The sequence below is a fragment of the Macrotis lagotis genome, chromosome X, assembly GCF_037893015.1.
Source record: "Macrotis lagotis isolate mMagLag1 chromosome X, bilby.v1.9.chrom.fasta, whole genome shotgun sequence".
Taxonomy (NCBI): domain Eukaryota; kingdom Metazoa; phylum Chordata; class Mammalia; order Peramelemorphia; family Peramelidae; genus Macrotis; species Macrotis lagotis.
In genome coordinates, this window is record NC_133666.1 from 583303673 (window position 1) to 583324366 (window position 20694).

Below are 20694 nucleotides of genomic sequence, written 5' to 3' on the forward strand. Positions count from 1 at the left end.
AAAGTTTGAATAACTATCTGTAAGGACATTTTCTTTTATGACTTTGATTTTTTAGATCAGACACTCTTTTTAAAAAAGTGCTAGATGATTAGAGCAACATTTCAGTTACATAATGTAAAAAGGAATCTCTAAAGTAACCATGACCCAAATTAGGTAGTGTTAAATTGAATCAAATCCACAGAGTCAATGACATCTGGTAATGAATGCTAAATACAGCCTTCATATTTAAGTTTAAATAAGTAGGTGGGATGTTGTTACTCTTTGCCAATAAAAGATTTCAAATTACTTCCAGAGAGATCTGTATCTCAGTGTTTTATAGTAATCCATCTAAAAGGCACAGATTCAAGGATTGCTTGGGCAGATTCCATCTCAGAGCAGGAAGAAAGATCCCATCATCCCAGGAGCAGATGGCCAAGAGGAAGCAATTGTAGAGCCAAAAATCCATCTTTGAATAATATCATCTTTGAACTTGTTCAAGTTCAGAATGAGAAAACCCTTATAATCACATGCCTTTCATGGATTCCAATTGGTTTTAAATCTCCCAGATGGATATGGCATCCTTTTCTGGAACTTAGAGTTGCAAGTGAGTTGAAATATAAAAAGGAAAGGTGTTTGGAGGCTTTCCCACTGTATTTTTCCCATGGAGAATTTCTTTTTGGAACCATGAAAATAATTAGAAAGGCAACAAACAGAAATTTGAGTTTTAAACAGAATTTATCCACAATATCCATTACATTGATGTTGACTTGTTCCACTGGATAGGACGTGCTGTATCTTACTGTAGAAATCAATGGCAATCAATGGAGGTAAAGCTGAAGATCAAAGGACAGATGTTATTTGTAGCTATGGCCACATTTAATGTTAAAAATAAAGATAAATATTCTCATCACATATGTTATTAATTAGAACATGTGGCTTTGATCACATAGATGTTTCTTAATCAAATGTGATACTTCTTAGTAAATCTCAGGAAATTCCAGTGGAGTGGGTTTCTAATGGATTTTTCTTACCCTGATCTATGTTTAAATTCTGGGTCATTAAACAAAATTTTGCAGGTATGGCATCTTCCAGCATAATAACCTAGTAATTCATCCTAGATAGCTCTTTTCTTTCCCCAAAAAGGATTCCTAAGAAATAGTTCTCATCATCATTATTTTTTTTTAGGTTTTTTGCAAGGCAAATGGGGTTAAGTGGCTTGCCCAAGGCCACACAGCTAGGTAATTATTAAGTGTCTGAGACCAGATTTGAACCCAGGTACTCCTGACTCCAGGGCCGGTGCTTTATCCACTGTGCCACCTAGCCGCCCCCATCATCATTATTTCAAATATAAAGAGTAAGAAAAGATAGTTTAACAGGGAAAAGGAATGGACAGGAAGAATCCTGAGGATGAATCAATTTCCCCTACATGTTTTCTGTGAGTAATAGCTAATATTTATATATTATTTTCCCTTGTGTCCAACTCTTCATCACCCTCTTTAGGAATTTTTTGGCAAAGATACTGTAGTGATTCGCCATTTACTTCTCCAGATCATTATGAGGGGAATTGAAAGAAAGGGGGTTATGTGATTTACCTAGGATCACAAAGCTAGTATCTAAGGCCAGGTTTGAACTTAATTCTTCATGAATCCAGATTCTACCACTTTATTCACAATATCCTCTAGCTATCCTAGCATCCATATAGATCACTTTAGAGTTTGTAAAATATTTACATATATAATCTCATTTGGTCTTCAAAGAAACTATTATTATTATCTCCATTGTACAGATGGGGAAACTGAGATTGAGAGTTGCTAAGTGACTTTCCCAGGATCACAAGTATCTGAGTCAGGATTTGAGCTCAGATCTTCTTGACCTCAAGAATTGCTCTGTCTCCACTGCATCACTTTGCTGCTAGAGTCACAATAGTCATTGAATCTATCTCCAGGATTGTCCTAAGATTTCTGGTTTTCTTTTTTTTAATCTTTTTAATTTAATTTATTTCATTCTGAATTTAGGAAATAAATCAAGTATTTCTATAACATGGAACTATATCTCTTAAGATCATGCAAGATTTCTCATGAGACAGAACCTCAAAATTGTATGCAACAGTACTCGACATAAATTCGGAGATGTTGTTACTGATTTTGGAGTCATATCAGAGTTAGCTGTCCCAATGAAAATAATCATTGATTTGTTAGAGCAAATATTGAAATTAGGATCAAATTAGGAGAAAAATATAAAAAAGAAAACATTACATGCAACTATACTAGGTGTATATGTCCAAATCCAAAGGAAGAGGGATTTCCTATGGATGGTGACATAGTATAAATATTACTGTTGGTAGAGAACACATCACTGATGCACTGAGTCATTTATTCAACAAGTGCTATTAAACAACCTACAAGATGCCAGGCACTAGGAATATAAATACACACGTGGAACTGTAAAACTGTTATGTACAAGTAACTATTTCTTTTAAATATAGAACTATTATGTAATGTTCTTTTTCCCCCTCTCTTTTTTTTCTTCCCTTCCTCCCCTAAGATGGTTATTTTAGACACAAATTTGCATGTGTTTGAGTATATGTGTGTATGTGTGTGTGTGTGTGTGTGTGTATGTGTGTGTGTGTGTGTGTGCATGGTGTGTATGAGTATGTATGTGTAGGGGTATGTGTGTGGTGTGTGTGTGTGTGTGTGTGTGTGTATGTGTAAAACCATCTGTACATCTATTTATCAGTTCCTTCTCTGAATGCAGATAGCAACTTCCTTCATAGATTTTTGTAATTAATTTGGATATTTATAATAATCTATATAACTTAGTCACTTAAATGTTTTTTTCCTCTAAGAGCATCGATCTCACCATTTCTTATTGCACAGTAGTATTTCATCACAATCATATACCACAACTTGTTCAGTCATTCCCCAACTGATGGGCATCTCCACAATTTCTAGTTCTGTGCCACCAAAGAGAGCTGCTATAAATATTTTAGGTCATATGGGTTCTTTTCCTTTTGATTTAATCATCTTTGAAGTAGACCTGCTAGTGGTATTGCTAATAGTGGAATTCCAGATTGCTTTCAGAAATGGTTGAATTAGTTCATAGATCTACCAGCAGTGAATATGTCTAAGTTTTTTCATATTCCCTTCAGCATTCATAATTTTTCTTTTCTCTTATATTAACCAATTTGATAGGAGAAGATATGATATCTTGATGATGTTTTCTTTTGCATTTCTCTAATCAGGAATGATTTAGAACATTTTTATGACTATAAATTATATTGATTTCTTTATTGAAAAATGGCCTGTTCATATTCTGTGATAATTTACTAATTGGATAATGACTTGTTTTTTCATAGATTTGATAAAGTCCTCATGGGTCAACTACTTCCTTGTCTCATACTTTGTTGTTCTCAATATCATCAGAATAACTTGGTGGCATAATGGATAGAGTACTGGGCCTATAATCAGGAGGATCTGGGTTCAAATTCAGCTTCAAACATTAGCTGTGTGACCCTGAGCAAGTCATTTATCCTCTGTTTTTCCTCAGTTTCTTCAAATCTAAAATGAGGATTATAATAGTACATACCTCACAGGGTTGTTGGGAGGATAAAACAAAATAATATTTGTAAAGTGATTAAAATGCATAGTATTTCACCCATGGTTTGCTGTTGTTGAGTCATTTCAGTCATGTCTGATTCTTTGAAACCCCATTTGGGGTTTTCTTGGAATTCATTTTACAAGTAACAAAACTGAGGCAAAGTCAAGTGACTTGCCCAAGGTCACAAAACTAACTGCGTCTGAATCTGGATTTGAAGTTTGATCTTCCTGATTCTAGTGCCGGCATTCTATTCAATGCATCTTGCTTCCTTACATATGGAAGGTGTTAGGATAGATGCTTATTTACCTTCATTATCAAGAACATTTGATTGAATGAATTTTAAGTTCTTAACATTTTTGGGCATTTTTCTTGACAAGTGTGTTTGTGTGTCAGATGATCTCTTGAAAAGAATGAATACACAGGAATGCCCTTGGGAATGTTGCCTGACATTTAAATGTTTGGGGAGAGAGTCTCTCTGCAAGGGGCTAACAGCAAGATCATTAGGTAGTCAGATCAAATGATGACAAATGAAAGGACTAGCAATAAAAACAAAAACTCACACACCAATAAGGGAATTTTAGCCAAGAATCACAGAGTTCTCTCAGATCACTTTGAAAAATTGGGTGGAATATAAAACAATTAATTTCAAGAAAGATTAATCTTGAATACTCATAACTAACCCTTTCACAAATCTGTGTGACTTTAGACAAGTCACTTGGCCCTCTGTGTCAGTGTCCTCATCAGAAAAATTAGAGTAATGGTATTTAAACTCCTCTCTACACTGGGTTGTTATGAGAAGCAAATAAGTGAACACTATGTAGTCTATGTGACTACAACTTGCAAAGCATAAAACATCACATTAATATGGAAGGGAAATTACAATGAGTTCTGTTTGGTCCTAGAGAGCAAAGGGAATTGCAGAGAAGGGGATTTAGGCTAGGTTTTTAAGGACAAGATTCCAACAACTGGAGGAATTCCTAAGTGAAGTGAGATGCCAAGCTTAGATGAGAAACATCTAAAAAAGTTTACTATCTATGGGCGAATGGAAGTAATGGGGGAATATACACAGATAATTGTAATTGAGATAGAAGACAACTAAACATATACATTAAGTTCAAAGATGGATGACACATTTCCAGATAGGGGAAATTAGGCAAGGCCACAAAGAGGATGTGACATCTGAATTTGTCTTTGAATGTGGGCAAGGATATTTGGGAGAACTATTTATCACTAACCAGTTATTAATATAGGGGATCCAGATTTTTCCCTTTCTATTTCCTTATTCAAATTCAACCTTTAAAGGATATTTCTGACCTTATCCATAGAATTCATGCCACCTAGACCATCTTATTGAGGTGGAATTCCTTTTTTAATATTTAATATTTTATTTTTTCAGTTACATACAAAAACAATTTTTAACATTTGGTTTCTAAACTTTGAATTCCAAATTATCTCCCTTCCTCTCCCCCCCCACTCAACCTCCCCTACCACCATTGAGAAGGTTAGCAATTCAATATAGGTTATACATATAAAGTCATGCCAAACATTCCCATATTAGTCATATTGTGAAAGAAAACATAGACTAAAAAAACAAAGAAAACCTCAAGAAAAATAAAGTAAAAAAAGTATGTTTCATCTGTATCTAGACACCATCAGCTCCTTCTCTGGGTTTTTCTATGGACTTTTCATCATAAGTCCTTTGGAATTGTCTTGGATCATTGTATTCCTGAGAATAGCTGTCATTCACAGTTGATCATTTTACAACATTGCTGTTATTTTCTACAAAGTGCATTTCACTTTGTATCAGTTCATGCAAGTCTTTTTTAGGTTTTTCTGAGATATCCTGCTCATCATTTCCACTACAAAACAGTATTCCATTACAATCACACTCAGTAATTGGCTCAGCCATTTCCCAGTTGATGGGCAATCCCTCAGTTTCCAAATCCCAGTCACAAGAAAAATGTACATATAGGTCCTTTTCATTTTTGTTTTTTATCTCTTTAGGTATATAGGCCTAGTATAACATTGCTATATCAGCTCTTTGGGCATAGTTCCAAACTATTCTGTAAAATGGTCCAGTTCACAATTCTAATGTTCCATTAATGTCTCATTTTTCTCACATTTCCTCTATCATTTGCCATTTTTCCTTTTCTGTACTATAGCAAATTTAATAGGTATGAGGTAATACTTCAAAATTGTCTTAACTTGCATTTCTCCCATCAATAGTGAGCAAATTTTTTTCATATGACTATAGCTAGCCTTGATTACTTCTTCCAAAAAGTGTTCATATCTTTTGATCATTATTAGAGATCAAAATTAGGGAAAGACTTTTATTTTTATAAATTTGACTCAGTTTTCCCTATGTTTGAGAAATGAGACTCTAAGTAGAATTTTTACTATAACCCCTTCATTGTTCTATTCAGGTAAGAGCAACTTAATCAGTCACATTCCTAGCCCCTCATTAGATTAAGTCTACTTCTTATTATAATATTCATTCTCTCATTAATTGTTAGTCAGTCAGAGTTGATTTCTGCTTGTTGGGAACACTCACTCTGATAGTATATATATTCAATTACCCCCCCCCAAGGTTTAGTTTTGGCTTCTGAGAAAGTCTCTGACTTCTTTTTATTATTTGCTAGTCATAATTAATAAATGGATAATGTCTTATCTAGAAACTATATCTCTTGGACTTTTCATTCCTCACATATTGAAAGGCAGTTTGGGGGACCTAATTAGGGGGGTGTAAGCCTGTTCCAGATATGGTTGTGAAGGTAACATTATGGAAGAGAAAAGGACAAGATTAGAGAACAGTGACAGATCCAGGCTAACAGAAAACAGAAGGCATGAAGGCGAATACAATGAAATCATTTAGGAAAAGAAGTCTTTCGATATATGGATGGCTAGAGAAAAAAAAGCAAAAAAAAAAAGTACAACGATATTTTGGTACATATCATTCCTTTAATTCTATCTGATACTGGAGGTGCTCTTAAGAGACTACAATAGATGTCAGTCATTTTTTTCAGGTACAAAAAGCAGTAATTATCATCCATTTGCCGAATTGTTTACACGAAAGAATGGGAGCAGCATAGGTTATGCCTGTACTATTTCTCTCTGGGCACCATTAAAAAGATAAAATAAATAAAAATTTATTGCTACTCATTTTTCTGTCTTACATGAAAGCTTGTTTTGGAGCAATATCCTCAAAATAACCCTGTGAGCTACTCGGTAATGCAAATATTATTTATCCCCATTTTACATATGAGGAAACAGGTACAGAGAGCTAAATGACATGAAATGCCTGCCTATGCAGTATTAATGTCTTTTCACCCTTCTGCCCAAATGGCCTTAATATAGACTAGTATGCATGCATGTTGCCAATGTAGTATATACACATATCTACATTGCTTTGTCTAAATGTGATTTGAAGAGAGTTGAAAAAATGACCACCCCTCTCTAAAGGAGGTTCTGATTCTTGCCTGAAGGGGAGAAGGAGATTGGAGCCATAAGGCTGGCTCCATGAACTGTTTTTAGAGCAGGGCTACTGCACTATAATTATATCTATCTGGTCTTCCCCCTGTTCCAAATATTACTAATTAACTAACTCACTTAAATTACTTTTTTAATAAGTATATTTAATATTTAATTTAAATAACTTAAAATTACTAACTAAATAACTAATTACTTTTAGTTTCAAGATACATTCATGCTTGCTATCCCTTAATGATAAAGAAGTTCCTCACTCTATATCCCAAGAATTGACACCATTCCTAACAAATGCTAATTATAGAGATCATTACCCATAGTGAATAGAGATCAAATCCATTTATCCAAACTAATAACAAGCAGAAATTAGAGAAATTATACATATATAATATAATAAATGTAATATATAAATTATATGTAAAGATATAAATATAAATTTATAATACATATAAATATATAAATAAAATTTAATAAATGAATAAAAATTTATTATATTTCAGGCATTATAAGGATATAAAGAAAGATAAAAGACAGCCTCTATTCTCAAAAAACTCAAAGTCTAATGAGGGAGATAATATATAAACAACTATGTAGAAACAAGCTCTGTACAGGATAAATTGGAAATAACAGAAGGAAATAAATTAGTATTAAGGGAAAATTAATAAAGACTTCCTTTAAAGGATGGGTTTTTTTTTGTCCTTGTCCTTCATTCTTTTTTAAAAAATTTTATTTATTTAAGGCAATGGGGTTAAATGACTTGCCCAAGGTCACACAGTTAGGCAATTATTAAGTGTCTGTGAAAGGATTTGAACTCAGGTCCTCCTGACTACAGGGCTAGTGCTCTATCCACTGTGCCACCTAGCTGCCTCCCTTGTCCTTCATTCTTGAAAAAGACTATAGGAACAGGGAGATGCCATGACAACCACATGAATTAGATTTGAGTGAGGGTGGCTATATTAAGTCACCAGCCTCACTCTCTTCTCCAGAGCCATCTGGATCCAGTGGCCAGATGTGAATCAAGACAACTGGAGATGGCCCAGGATGTGAGGCAATCAGGGTTAAGAGATTTGTCCAAGGTCACACAAATAATCATTGTCAAGTGTCTGAGACTAGATTCGAACTCTGTTCCTCCTGACTCCAAGGACAGTGCTCTATCTACTACACCACTTTGCTGCTTTGGATGGTGTTTTTTTTTAAATTTTTTTTGGGGGTTTGGTTTAACTGAGACTTGAAGGAAGTTATTCGGATGGGAATACATCAAATAATACAGAATGGGAAGTTATCCCACTGTAAGTGAGATATATCAGCTCAGCCTTTAATTTTCTCAAAAGGTTAATTCCCTAGTCTTTAGTGAGGAGATCTGGAAATCAGGTACTTATTAGGGTGTTGGCTCTTCTATATGTTTGATTCTTCCCAAAATCTTTCCCTACTTTCAGGAGCCTCTTTCTATGAGAGCTTGGAACTTCATGTGTCTCTTTAATAGTTGAGAATCAGAAGAACTTACCTCTTTCCCCATATTCTAAATTGAATTATTATTCTATATTTCATTCAGACATGGATCATCAAATTTCTCCACCAATGGAAAGTATTTTGCATATACACCAGGTATATACACTGGATTACAATAGTATAGCAAGACTTTAGCAAGTTTTGAAAGTTGTTTGAGTTTCTTCTTTAGAACCCATCAGATGCCTGCTCGGGAAAGAGGAATATTTAATAATTTTGGCAACAATCGCATTTTATTTAATAATGATTTCACTACCAACTTCCCATAGCCAGAGATTTAAGAATCTGTGCAAATGTTACCACTTAAGGAGAAAAAAACCTCACAATAATTATTCAGGAAAGTATTACTTCCCAGGAGATTTCTAGAAAAGTGTCAAAAGCATTTAAAATTTTAAAACTGTAAACTCCCCAATAGGAGTCAACTATAGTCTATTTGGATGGCCCATTCCATTAAGACCAAAAACTCAGTTGCCAAATCCACAGACATTGCACATTAACCACCCAACACCAGCCTCTGGAGTTAATCGTCTGGGAAACTGGCAAAGATGTAAATGGAATAACAAGGGGAAAAATAACAAAATATGGTTCACTGGGTGTTGGAACTCACATAAGAACATGCGTCACTACTGTAGAATGAAGGCACAGGACCAGAAACACTGTGTAAATGAAGAGACCCTGAAGAGGAACAAATTCATATTTTGGCAGGGTACTTTCACTTGTAGTGAATCAAGGCAGCACATTCTAAAGAAAATGGAATTTTCTTAAATATTGTAAATGCATGACTTCTATAGAGTTTGCTTTGATTTGCCGTGTGATTTATTCTCCAATTTTCTGGTTCACATATTCTGCAAAGGGACAAATGCTACTGCAAGTCACAAAAAGGATTGCTATTGAAATAAATATTGCTGTCAATAGGTTTTTCAGGGGGCTATAGTTTTTATTCTTTATAAACTTAAGGCTTCTTTCTGGCTTTAGGGTTGAAAGGGACCTCAGGGGCTGTCTAGTCTACTTTTAGATGAGGAACTCAAGAAAGTTAAGGGACTTCCCTAAGATGATACACATAGTAGTAGAGGCAATATTTGAACCTTGGCCCCCAGTTCTAAATCCAGGGCTTTTCCTATTGCAGCACACTACAATTATGCTAGTATATAGATTCAGAATGCTGAGGCCTTGGGTTCAAATTTAGGCTCAGCAACTTTTTTTGTTGTTGTTGCTTTGGGCAAGCCATTTAACTTCTTTGGATATCAACTGTGAAATGAGGGGAGAGGGTTCAATTCAATGACTTCTAAGTTTCCTTTTAGATCTAAAACTGTACTCCTATATAAATAGTAGCTTGTATTTGATTAATAAACTTTCATTTTGAAGTGCTGTGTGTCTACCAGGACCTTGGAGGGGGTGATAGAAGCTTTAGAAGAATGTCCAGTTCTCTTCAGCATCACAGGAGTCTTTTATTCTTCAGTTCCTGATAATAATATCTTCTCTTTCCTATATTTTCCCTTACTTTTTAAAGCATCATCATACCTGGAATCTCTTTCATACAGAAATTCTTTGATGAAGATGAGAAAGTATTATTTTCTCAATTTGAAAGTTGAGGAAATAGAAGTGATATGTCTTGTCCAAAGTTATGAAATTAATCTGTGGCACCAATCAAAATAATTCAAAACTCCTTTTTCTCAGTCCTCTGCTTTATTGTTGTTGCTTTTTTGTTTGTTTGTTTTTTATATCATTATGGGCCTTCATTAGGGACTATGTCTGTGTAACATACAGAATTCACATATTGGAAGGTAGAAATTGGCCTCTTCCTCAGTATAGTTCATCCCAGAATGTCCTTTAAGGATTCCCAGCCCAGTCATGTCATTCTTCTCCAAGTGATAGTCTGAATTTTTTTTTTTTGCCATGTCCCTGAGCAGACTAACTTTTGTCTCCTCCTCCTCTGCTATTTGTTTATGTTTTTCATTTATAAAATGAAGACACACCGAGGAAGAAAATAGCAAACCACTCTAATATCTTTGCCAAAAAACCCCAAATTCTGTGGATTAAATCTATGGGGTCCACATAGGATATGATTTAACAGCAAGTCATAGTCTTGAACAACCTAACTAGGAAGATAGAGTTCATTCATGTAAATGGAAGCAGGGGATACTTGGAGATTTCTTTTCAAATTGGTAAATTAAACATAATTGGTCTTGTGTATGCACATGTGTGTATGTATGTATGTATGTATGTGAATGGGTGGGATATATGATACAGAAGGACATTCTAGACATCTGGGTTTTTACTACACGAGTTGAGGATGCTCCCTTTTAAAATTACCCCAGAATGCTTTTGTTTGTATTTCATATTTTCCATCACATTCTAGTTGTAAGCATAATTACTTGTATATAAGGCAGCCCTCTTCATAATTTCTCCCCTTTTGATCAATAAGGAAGAAGTAGAAATAAGGATGGATTTGGAGCCAGAGAACCTGAGATCATAGTCTTTGCTACTTACTACCTGTATGATCTTGGATTGACTTCTCTGGGTTTCATTTTCTGTGTACGTTAAATAATTAAGCAAAGCTGTTTGAGAGTAGGCTGTTTGTGATATATCCTGAGTGCCTAAATTTATGGTATATGCTTAATAAATCCTTGTTGGTTTATGAATATTACCTCATCTGAGACTCAAGGTGCTATGAGGTATGTATTAACAAGTAGAAACTCTTGCTTGGCCCATAGTACTTAAGTGACTTGTTCAAGGTGACACTGCTCATAAAAAGTCAGAGATGGGATTTGAAACTATATTCTCCTGACTCCAAGTATATAATTATTATGCCATGCTTTCTCCAATAACGAACTTTAAGGTTTTTTTCAAGTTCTAAATCTTTGAGTCTTTGAACATAATATAATTTCTCGAGATCATAGCATGTGTAAATTTTCATTATCATGTTTTTGTGCCCAAGCACTTAGTAGGCACTTAATATTTATTGACTATTAAATAATCAAATGAATTTCGACAAAGTAGATACTCCCTTTTAGGAGGAAAAGTTAAACAAACTGTGAAATATGAATGCAGTATTACTGAACTTTAAGAAGAAACAAGCGCTACAAATGCAGAGTTCCATGGAAGACTGTGATAACATATGCAAAGTGAAAAAGCACATTATAATTTCCACAGAGGCCTTTTTTTCTTCTTCAATGGGAAAGGAGTTAGGAGAGAATATAAATGCTTGTTAATTAAAAAACTGAAGTGAGTAGAACTAGAAAAAATAACATACATAATAACTACAATATGAGTACAAACATAATTAACAAAATAATAGAAATTTAATATTATAAAATTGTAATGCCCAAATTTTGTTCCTGAAAAGAGATATAAAAAGACTCTATAATCTTCCTCATAGAGGTGCACATTGTATACAGCATAGCTCTTATTCAGTGTTCTAGTCACATTTGCTGCACTTTTCCTTCTTTTTTTTAAAAAAAATTCTTTTACTATAAAGGATGGCTGTCTAGACAGAGTAGGGGGATAGACATAGGGAAAATATTGTCAATATAAAAGCAAAAGATCAATAAAATCTATTTAAAATATGAGATGCATAACAGCAACAATTGATGAAGATATTAACTTCCATTTCGATAAAATTTGCAGTGTTTTTTCATATTTTACTTCATTTTGAGATTCAGAGTCCTTTGGAGGTAAATATTAAGTTCTATTATGTCATTTTTGCAGTTTGGGGATTTGTAGTCATGGAGAATGCATGACTGGTCCATGATCACACAATTATTGTCATAGTTACATATTGCAAATATGGAAAAAGTATCATTAATTATTTTAACTCATCTATTTAGAAAAAAATTTCTTATCTAGTATATGCAAAAAAGTATGTTAAGTAATAAAAATCATAGAATGTGTCAATAATCTAGTCTTTATTGAGTAGTTATCATATGTCTTCACTACTATATTAATTAGTAAGGGATATTAAAGATAAATTTATAATTAATATGGCATTACCTGAATCCATTCCAACAAGCATTTATTACATATATAATTTTAGTGTTTGTAAAAGAACTTATTTAATTTATGAATAAAAATATAGTGACTGTTTTCAAAGCTGTCCAAAATTGAAAACTAAGAGATTTCCTCCTATTGGATATAATTAAACAAATTATGGAATATGGATTTAATGGAATATTATCATAGCATAACCCACTTTGAAGGTTAGAAAACAGAGAGTTTAAGTGACTTGATCAGGGTCACACAGGTAGTATTTGAGGCAGGATTTGACTCCAAGACTAATCCTCTATCTACTGATCAGTTCTTCCTGTAAAAAAAGTTCTTAGTACCCAAGTCTTTGACATTATCAATGATTTAACATTAGTAACATACAGTTTGACCTCTATCTAGATAGGCAACCAGGTGGTACATTAGATAAGAGTGCCAGATTTTTATTCAAGCAGATCTGATTTCAAATACAGCCTCAAATATTTATTGTGTGACCCTGGGCAAGCCACCAACTTTGTTTGCCTCAGTTCCTCAGTTCCTGAAAAAATGAGCTGGAAAAGGAAATGACAAACTACTCCATTATCTTTGGCAAGAAAATCCCAGAATTTGAACACAATTGAATAGCAACAAAACATAGTTTTATTAGTGCATTATCTTTTGTTTTTCAGTTTTATCCTTTGGGTCCTTGGATCCTTTCATTTGATTCATAGCTGCAACCTCCTCTATTTGTTATCTTTTCCATTAGGATGCTCTTTGAGAGCAGGGACTGTCTTGCTTTTCTATATGAATCCTCAGTTTTTAGTACAGGAATTTGCTCATAGTAAGTGCCAAAATAGATGTGTGTATATATCTTTACATGTTTATTTTTCATTTATTTCATTCATATTTCACTTTCCATTTATGAAAGGGTAACACTTTGACTTGGTATTGAAATAAAGAATGATTTCCACATATAAAGATGAGTCTGGAGTGAATTCCAGATGGATGAGTCAGACTGTATTTATATATCAATATAATCTATTATGATTTTTAATTTTTAATGTTTTGAAAAAACAGATATGCAGTTAGAATAGAATTTCTAGGTCAAATATTCTTAAACTGGGACATATTAACTTGTTTTTTTTAAAAATTATGATTCTTTGTATTTTATTTAATTCAATTTTTGTATTTAAATCTTGTATTTTATTCTATGCATTTAAAAACCTTATTCTGAGAAGGGCTCCATTGACTTCACCAGATTTTCAAAAGCATTCATTACCCTTCAAAAGTAAAGAAATCCTGGACTATAAGATATCTTATTCAACTCCTTAATTCTATAAATGGCAAGTTATTAGCAGTCCCATAAATAAAACTACTAAAGAGGGAGGAAGTATTGTCCATCTTTAATTGCATTGGAGTGGAATATAATAGCATGGACATGAAAAGTTTTTTTTAAGTACTTAGTCATATGGTGCAGATAATTGAGGGATAGGGCAATATATTTATCAGGCACTAAATCTACAATATAGTATTAGAAGGTTGACAATACTAGAGAAGACATTTAGTGCTTCTCTCCCAGACATAAGTTTCTAGGAGAACTAAAGAAAATGGTAATAAGAAGTGCTCATCCTCGCTGAGGTGGTTCATGAATTCTTAGGTTCTTGTCTAGTTTCAAAGACTTGGGGATCATGGTCAGATACATACATACATACATACATACATACATACATACATATATATATATATTTATATATATACATGTATATATATATATATATTTTATATATATATATATATATATATATATATATATATATATATATATATATATAATTATTCTGCCTAAAAGCCAATTTGCTCAGCCTCCATCTCTTTCCCCCCCCATAATCTTAAGGTAAAAGCCAATAGGCAAGCAAAAACACCACCAATGGCACTCTGTCTTTTGCCAAGCATATATCTGAAGAAGGCAGAGCAAAATCAGAGAGAAATCATGGCCACCATCCTGGGGTTCTGTAAGAGGGCTTGAGCTTGGACAAAGCCCATTAAATCAACCACAGCCCTTTCTTGTAAATCAAATGTTTATGACAACCAGGGGGCCTTTAACATAAATCGCTTCTAGCAGCATTCCCCTTCCACCCCATTATGGCCCTTATTGTTTATTTCATTTGGTTTTGGGGAAGAAAAATGTCCCCTCCCCTTAGACTTTAGATTTCCATTCAGACAAATATAGGAAGGAATTCTAATCTCTCGTTTCGCACAAATACATCATTGGTTATAGGATAACTGAAAGTTGGAACTAAAGGATACATATTTTTAAAAAATGAGGATTCAGGGACATGTGTGGAAGAGAATGAGGTTTGTGACAGTTTAGGCAGGATATTTGTTATAGTGGAAGGAGAGAAGAAAGAATTCTTTGCAAATCCACCATTTTCTCATTCTTATGGCAGGAGGAGGGAAAAGAGTATTTGGGATCATGACAAGTAGCCCCATAGGGGGAGAGTCAGGCTAATAAATGTTGATTGAAAGGAACCAGCTCTGAAGAAAGCAAAGCATCTGCCGTTGCTCCAATTTTATGTGTTGACAGTGTAAAGGACTGGTGCAAAGACGGGGGCCTGGCTTCTGACTTTATAGTTTACATCTGGTCAGGAAGGGATTAAATTGACCACACCTGCCACAGATCTGTACTCCTGATGGAAGCTTGTTGGCATTTACACTACAGTCCCAGGGGTTCACAGGCTTTCTCATCATAGAAAACTAGGTTTTGAGACAGGTGTGTTCACATTTTCAAAATAATTGTTCCTCCCTTTTTCTGTCAATCCAGTAGAAGTAAATAACAATCCCCAAAACAAATGAATAAATAAATAAGTATGGCAACATTATAGCCAAGAGCCAAAGATGGGAGAATTAGAGGAGTGTTTAGAATTAATATTGTGCAAAACCTTCATTTTACAGTCAAGAAGCTGGAGATCCAGAGAGGGGAAGTGATTTTCCTGAGGTCACTCAGGAAACACCATAGACAGGTCTAAAAGTCTGTAAAGACTGAATTCAAGTCTTTCCACTACAATGTTTGATCTCCTCATTATTTTGATTTTGTTGTGTATTTTGTTAAGCCAAAACTTTTGAGCATCTATGCCAAGTCTAGGTCTTGAGGCAATTGCCATGATGTTGCTTACAAATATAGTACCATCTAGATGAGTGTCACCATTTGTATAGGTAGTATGGCTTAAAAAATTGGCCTAGAGTTCTGATTTTAATCAGTATTAGGAATTCCTGGTGTGAAAACTCTATCTACTAGTGCAGATAAATACTATGTTTATAATTTACAGCCTTTGAGAGTTGTGCCCCTCTTCCGCCTTTTAATTGTTATAATTACCACTGATGCTTATAATAGTGTTTCTTTCAAGTCAGATCAAGTGCCACCTTTTACAAGTTTTTCCTGTCTCTTCTTTTATTGCTCAGCTGTCAGTGACTTATTTTATATCTATTTTAGAGCAATGGATTTGCATTCATATCGTTCCTTTGCCATTTACTATGCAAGTGACTTTGGGAAAATTACTTAACCTCTCTCCCCTCCAGTGTCTGGGTTTGTAAAATTGGGGGTTCCATTAGTTGGCATCTAAAACATCTAGTACTAGGTCCCATGATTCCTGAACTTTCTTATTGTTCAATCATATCCAACTATTTGTGATCCCATTTGGGATTTTCTTGGCAGTACTGGAGTGGTTTGCCATTTCCTTCTCCAGCTCATTTTAATGATGAATAAACAGGCTAACAGGTTTAAGTGACTTTCCCAAGGTCACATTGCTAGTTAGTGTCTGAGGCTGGATTTGAACTCATGGAGATGAGTCTTCCCAATTCTAGGCCCTGTCATCTATCCACTGGGCCATCTAACATGCAGGTGTATGTTTGTTCTCTGTTTAGAATGTTAGTTGCTGGTTTCACTTTCATCTTTGTATCTCCAATACCTAGTATAGTTTCTGGACTGTAGCAGGAGCTTAATAAATGCTTGCTCATTGATTGATTGAAGGTAAAAGCAACAACAGGATTCCATTACATTTCTAGACAAATTGACCTTCTTGATATTTCTTTTATATATAACATTCAACTCTTTTCCCCCCAGATTGTCTTCTATGCTTAGAATATACTTCCTTTTCACCTCAGTTTCTTAGAATTATTCACTCCCTTCAAAACCCAGCTCAAGGGCCAAGTCCTCATGTTAAGTCAACAAGCATTTTTTAAGTATGTGCCAGACCATACCCTAAATGATGGGGCACAAAAAGTAAACAACAATCACCAAAACCAATCCCTGCTCTCAAGAAATTGATGAGGTCTTTCCTGATTTTCCCACTTCAAATTATTTTCTATTTACTTTGTAAATACTTCGTCTTCAGATAGAAAGTAAGCACCTTGAGGGCAGGGATTTTATGAATTAATGTGAAAGAGGAAAGATTTGAACTCATTTTCTTGAATCAAAGGCTGGTCTTTTATATACTACATTAAGTTCTTTGTACAAAAATTATTAAGAAAATTCTCCTGACTGTAGATTATAATACTAGGCAGATTTTCCATGGCTGGTAGACAAGCACTGTATGTTTATTTAATCCTAGTATCTCCCCCAGCTCCCAGCATAGTGCCTTGGAACGTTTTAGTAGATATTTAATATGTGTTTACTGAATGGAATGGCTGCTCAATCCTTGTTCTAGGAAAGGACATAAGGAGAATGAGTGTGGCCCCATTGCTCTCTGTTGTGGTCAAACCCGACAGCAGTTGAATATGATCACAGAGGAAAAAGATTGGTCTTTCCTCACTTTAAGCCTTTGCTCCATCTCCTTCCTGCTAGGCTTCCCACAAGCATGTCAGAGGCTTGTCTTGGGAGGCAGTCGTTGAAATAAGTTGATTGGTGAAATCTCAGCCATCAAATTCAAAGGAACAGCAGGATGTTGGGAGTTGTAGCAGGTGCCAGGATCAAGGAGTAGAGAAAGGAATCTGCAATGATCTGACAGCCGACTGCCAAGATAACCCCAGAACCATGAAATTGCCCTTGTGAAAGTGTGCAGTGCTTCATTGTGGAATCTCTAAGTCATGTAATGATAGAAGTGTTCTTAGAAACTGCTTTTTTGACTTTGTGACCTTGGGTGAGTTATGCCTGTGATCTTTCAGTTGCTTCTCCAGTGAAACTATGATTTCAGAGTCATTCCTCTTTCTATTACAACACATTGTTTCTCTTTGCAGAAAATGTTTTAAAAAGAAAATATAGTGTTGTGCAAATTTAAAATTATATATACCTATAATATATATGTATATATATATATATATATATATATATTATGTGCATTATAATATAAAAAGAAATGTAACTGAACTGGGCCTGAACAAAAGAAGCAGAATCAAGAGAACACTGTACACATTAACAAGAACATTGTGAGAAGATCAACTACGATGAATGTAGCTCCCCTCAGGAGTTCAGAGATCAAGGACAACCCTGGGAGACTTGTGGACAAAACTATCCACAACCAGAGGAAAAAAATCCACAGAACCTGAATGTAAACTATGTTCACTTTAAAACTTCTCTTATGGTTTTCCCTCCTATCTCATCTTTCTTTCCCCTTAGTCCTAATTCCTCTTATATAGAATGATTAATATGTAAATATGTTAAACAGAAATGGAAACTTTTACCAAACTGTTGCTGCTGCTATGGGGAGGGAGGATGGTAGAAAATTTGCAAATGAATGAATATTGAAATATTGAATGAACATTGAAAAACTATGATGGCATGTAATTGGAGAAATAAAATATCAATTTAAAAAGAAATCTAGCAATTTAATAATATAATTGGGGGCAGCTGGGTGTTTCAATGGATAAGGTGCTGGGACTGAAGTCAGGATGACCTGAGTTCAAGTGTGTCTTCAGTCACTTACTAACCGTGTTATCCTGGGTGAGTTATTTAACCTCTATTTTTCTCAGTTTCCTCATCTGTAAAATGAAGCATTATCTTACAGTGTTATTTTGAGGATCAGATGAGATAATGAGAAAGTGCTTACTTAGCATATTAGGAAGTGTTATATAAATGTTAGATATTATGTAACAATAATTCCTATTTTTAAGAGGCAGCATGATATAGGGAATAGATGTCTTCCCTTGGAGTCAGGAAGAATTGTGTCTTTCCTCTGATACATATTTGTTGGATACTTCTGAGTGATCTATAACCTTTCAGTACCCCCTAGTCAACTATCTTAGACCCTAAGTTACAGGACAGGTAGTCTGAGCTGCATTAATTAAGGGAATATCCCTAACTGGAGTCCTGTATATAAATGGAATCATTGCTTTTATCAAAACAACAATAATAAAAAGTTATTAGAATTGTAGGGAAAAAAAAGAGTATTAAAACTATTAAAATGATTTCTGCTAAAATTTATCTGCAGCTATTTTGGGATCTGGCTATGCAAAAAGATTAGAAATCACACTGAGAGAGAGACAGGAAGCAGAGGAGTTATAGGTCACTGGAAACCAGACTCAAGAACTAGTTTCTCATGAAATCTAAACTGATTGTGGTAATAAGTTAATTTTTATTCTTTTATTTGCTCAATGTTATTTATATATAGTGTGTATTATAAGGTTCAAAAATAAATAGTTTTAGGAAAACTATCTTATATACGTGTATAAGAAATAGATTGGTGGTGACATGGTGTTGAAATCAGGCTGACCTGAGTTCTAATCCTATTTCACATATTTACTAACTGTGTGACCCTGGATGAATCTTGACCTCTCAGTCTCAGTTTCCTCATCTGTAAAATTGAAATAATAATAATAATACCTACTATGCAGTTATGTGAAATACTGTAAGATTTCATTCTAGTAGCCTGTTAATAACTTACTAAAATAAATCCTAACCAATTTTTTCCTAGTGAAAAAGCAATGGATTTTGAGTCAAAAGACCTGAGATTGAAGCCTGGAATTGTACCTTGCTCCATGAATATCCTTGAACCTTAATATCTTTGCATCTCAGTTTCTTTATCTATGCAATGAGCGGTTTGAACCATGATCAAGTGCCTAGACATGGAAGAGACTTTACAGGATATCTGCTTTACAGCCTTCATTTTACAGAAGAAAATACCAAAAGAGTTCAAATGATTTACCTAAGGTCATAATGATAGGAAGGAGTCAGAAGTGAGAGCTGAACCCTTGTTCTTGTAGCTTCAGGTTGAGTGTTCTTTGTGTCATATTAGTTCCTTCTAGATTTAAATTCTTATTTAGAATTTAGAATAAAAAAGAAGGTCCCATTTTGCTCTAAATTCTCTAAATCTGAACCATTTGTTTAAGTTTGCAAGAATTCTAAGCCAAGGGGTCACTTGGTTACTGAAAGAGCTGGACCCATGGCCTCTTGGGGAAAAATAGTATGTTTAGAGATATTGTTTGAATCATTTTCAATTGTGACTATTTCAAATGTTGGATCCATGATTTGAATTGGTTTCTGGTTTCATTGAGCAAAGGCTAGAACAATTCTTAAAATAATTTCTTTCTAATTAGAACTGTAGCAATACAGCCTAGGGAAATTCAAATTCCTTATAAGTTAAAAAGAGATATGAAAACAAATACTTGGATTAAGGATAAAAGGTCTAATGGTTCCATAGCAAATATAGAGATTATATAAATGTATTTCTGGTCCAATTGAGGAAGGATAATGATAAACTAGAAAGTATTCAGAAGAAGACAACCAGGAGATAGTAAGCCCTTATGTCTGTGTGCTGTGAGAACAGGTTGTAGGAATTAGGCATAGCTAACCTAGAGAAGAGAAAAATTTGGAGTGGATTAGAGTTGATGATAGCTGTGTACATGAAAAATTGTGAAAGAATTAGATCTATTCTTTTTTTCCTCAGAGGGTGATGTCCTAACAGTTAGAGATGTCCAAGAGTGAAGTGAGTGGCCCCAATAATGAATGGGTAGCTTTTTCCTCATTGGAGGTCATGGAATCATAGAATTTTAGGTTTGGTGCTGAAAGTATTCTTTCGAGTCTCCTGTTCTAAGTAGTTACCAACAGTTTCATTTTACAGATGAAGAATTTGAAGCCCCCCCCCCCCAAATCAATAGCTTGCCCTTGGTCACATAAGTATAAGGAGGGGGAAATTTGTATTCAAGAATGTTCTGGCCTGTGTACATATTGCAATTCCT

General features: G+C 34.4%; 1 long non-coding RNA gene across 1 annotated transcript; it reads right to left on the minus strand.

The window, feature by feature from the left end:
• Positions 1 to 695: 695 nt before the first annotated feature.
• Positions 696 to 19739, minus strand: LOC141497948 (uncharacterized). Its single transcript, XR_012471495.1, has 2 exons — positions 19662 to 19739; positions 696 to 812 (listed from the first exon to the last, which is right to left on the minus strand). It is a non-coding gene; the product is annotated as an uncharacterized LOC141497948 (long non-coding RNA).
• Between the last annotated feature and the right edge of the window lie 955 nt (positions 19740 to 20694).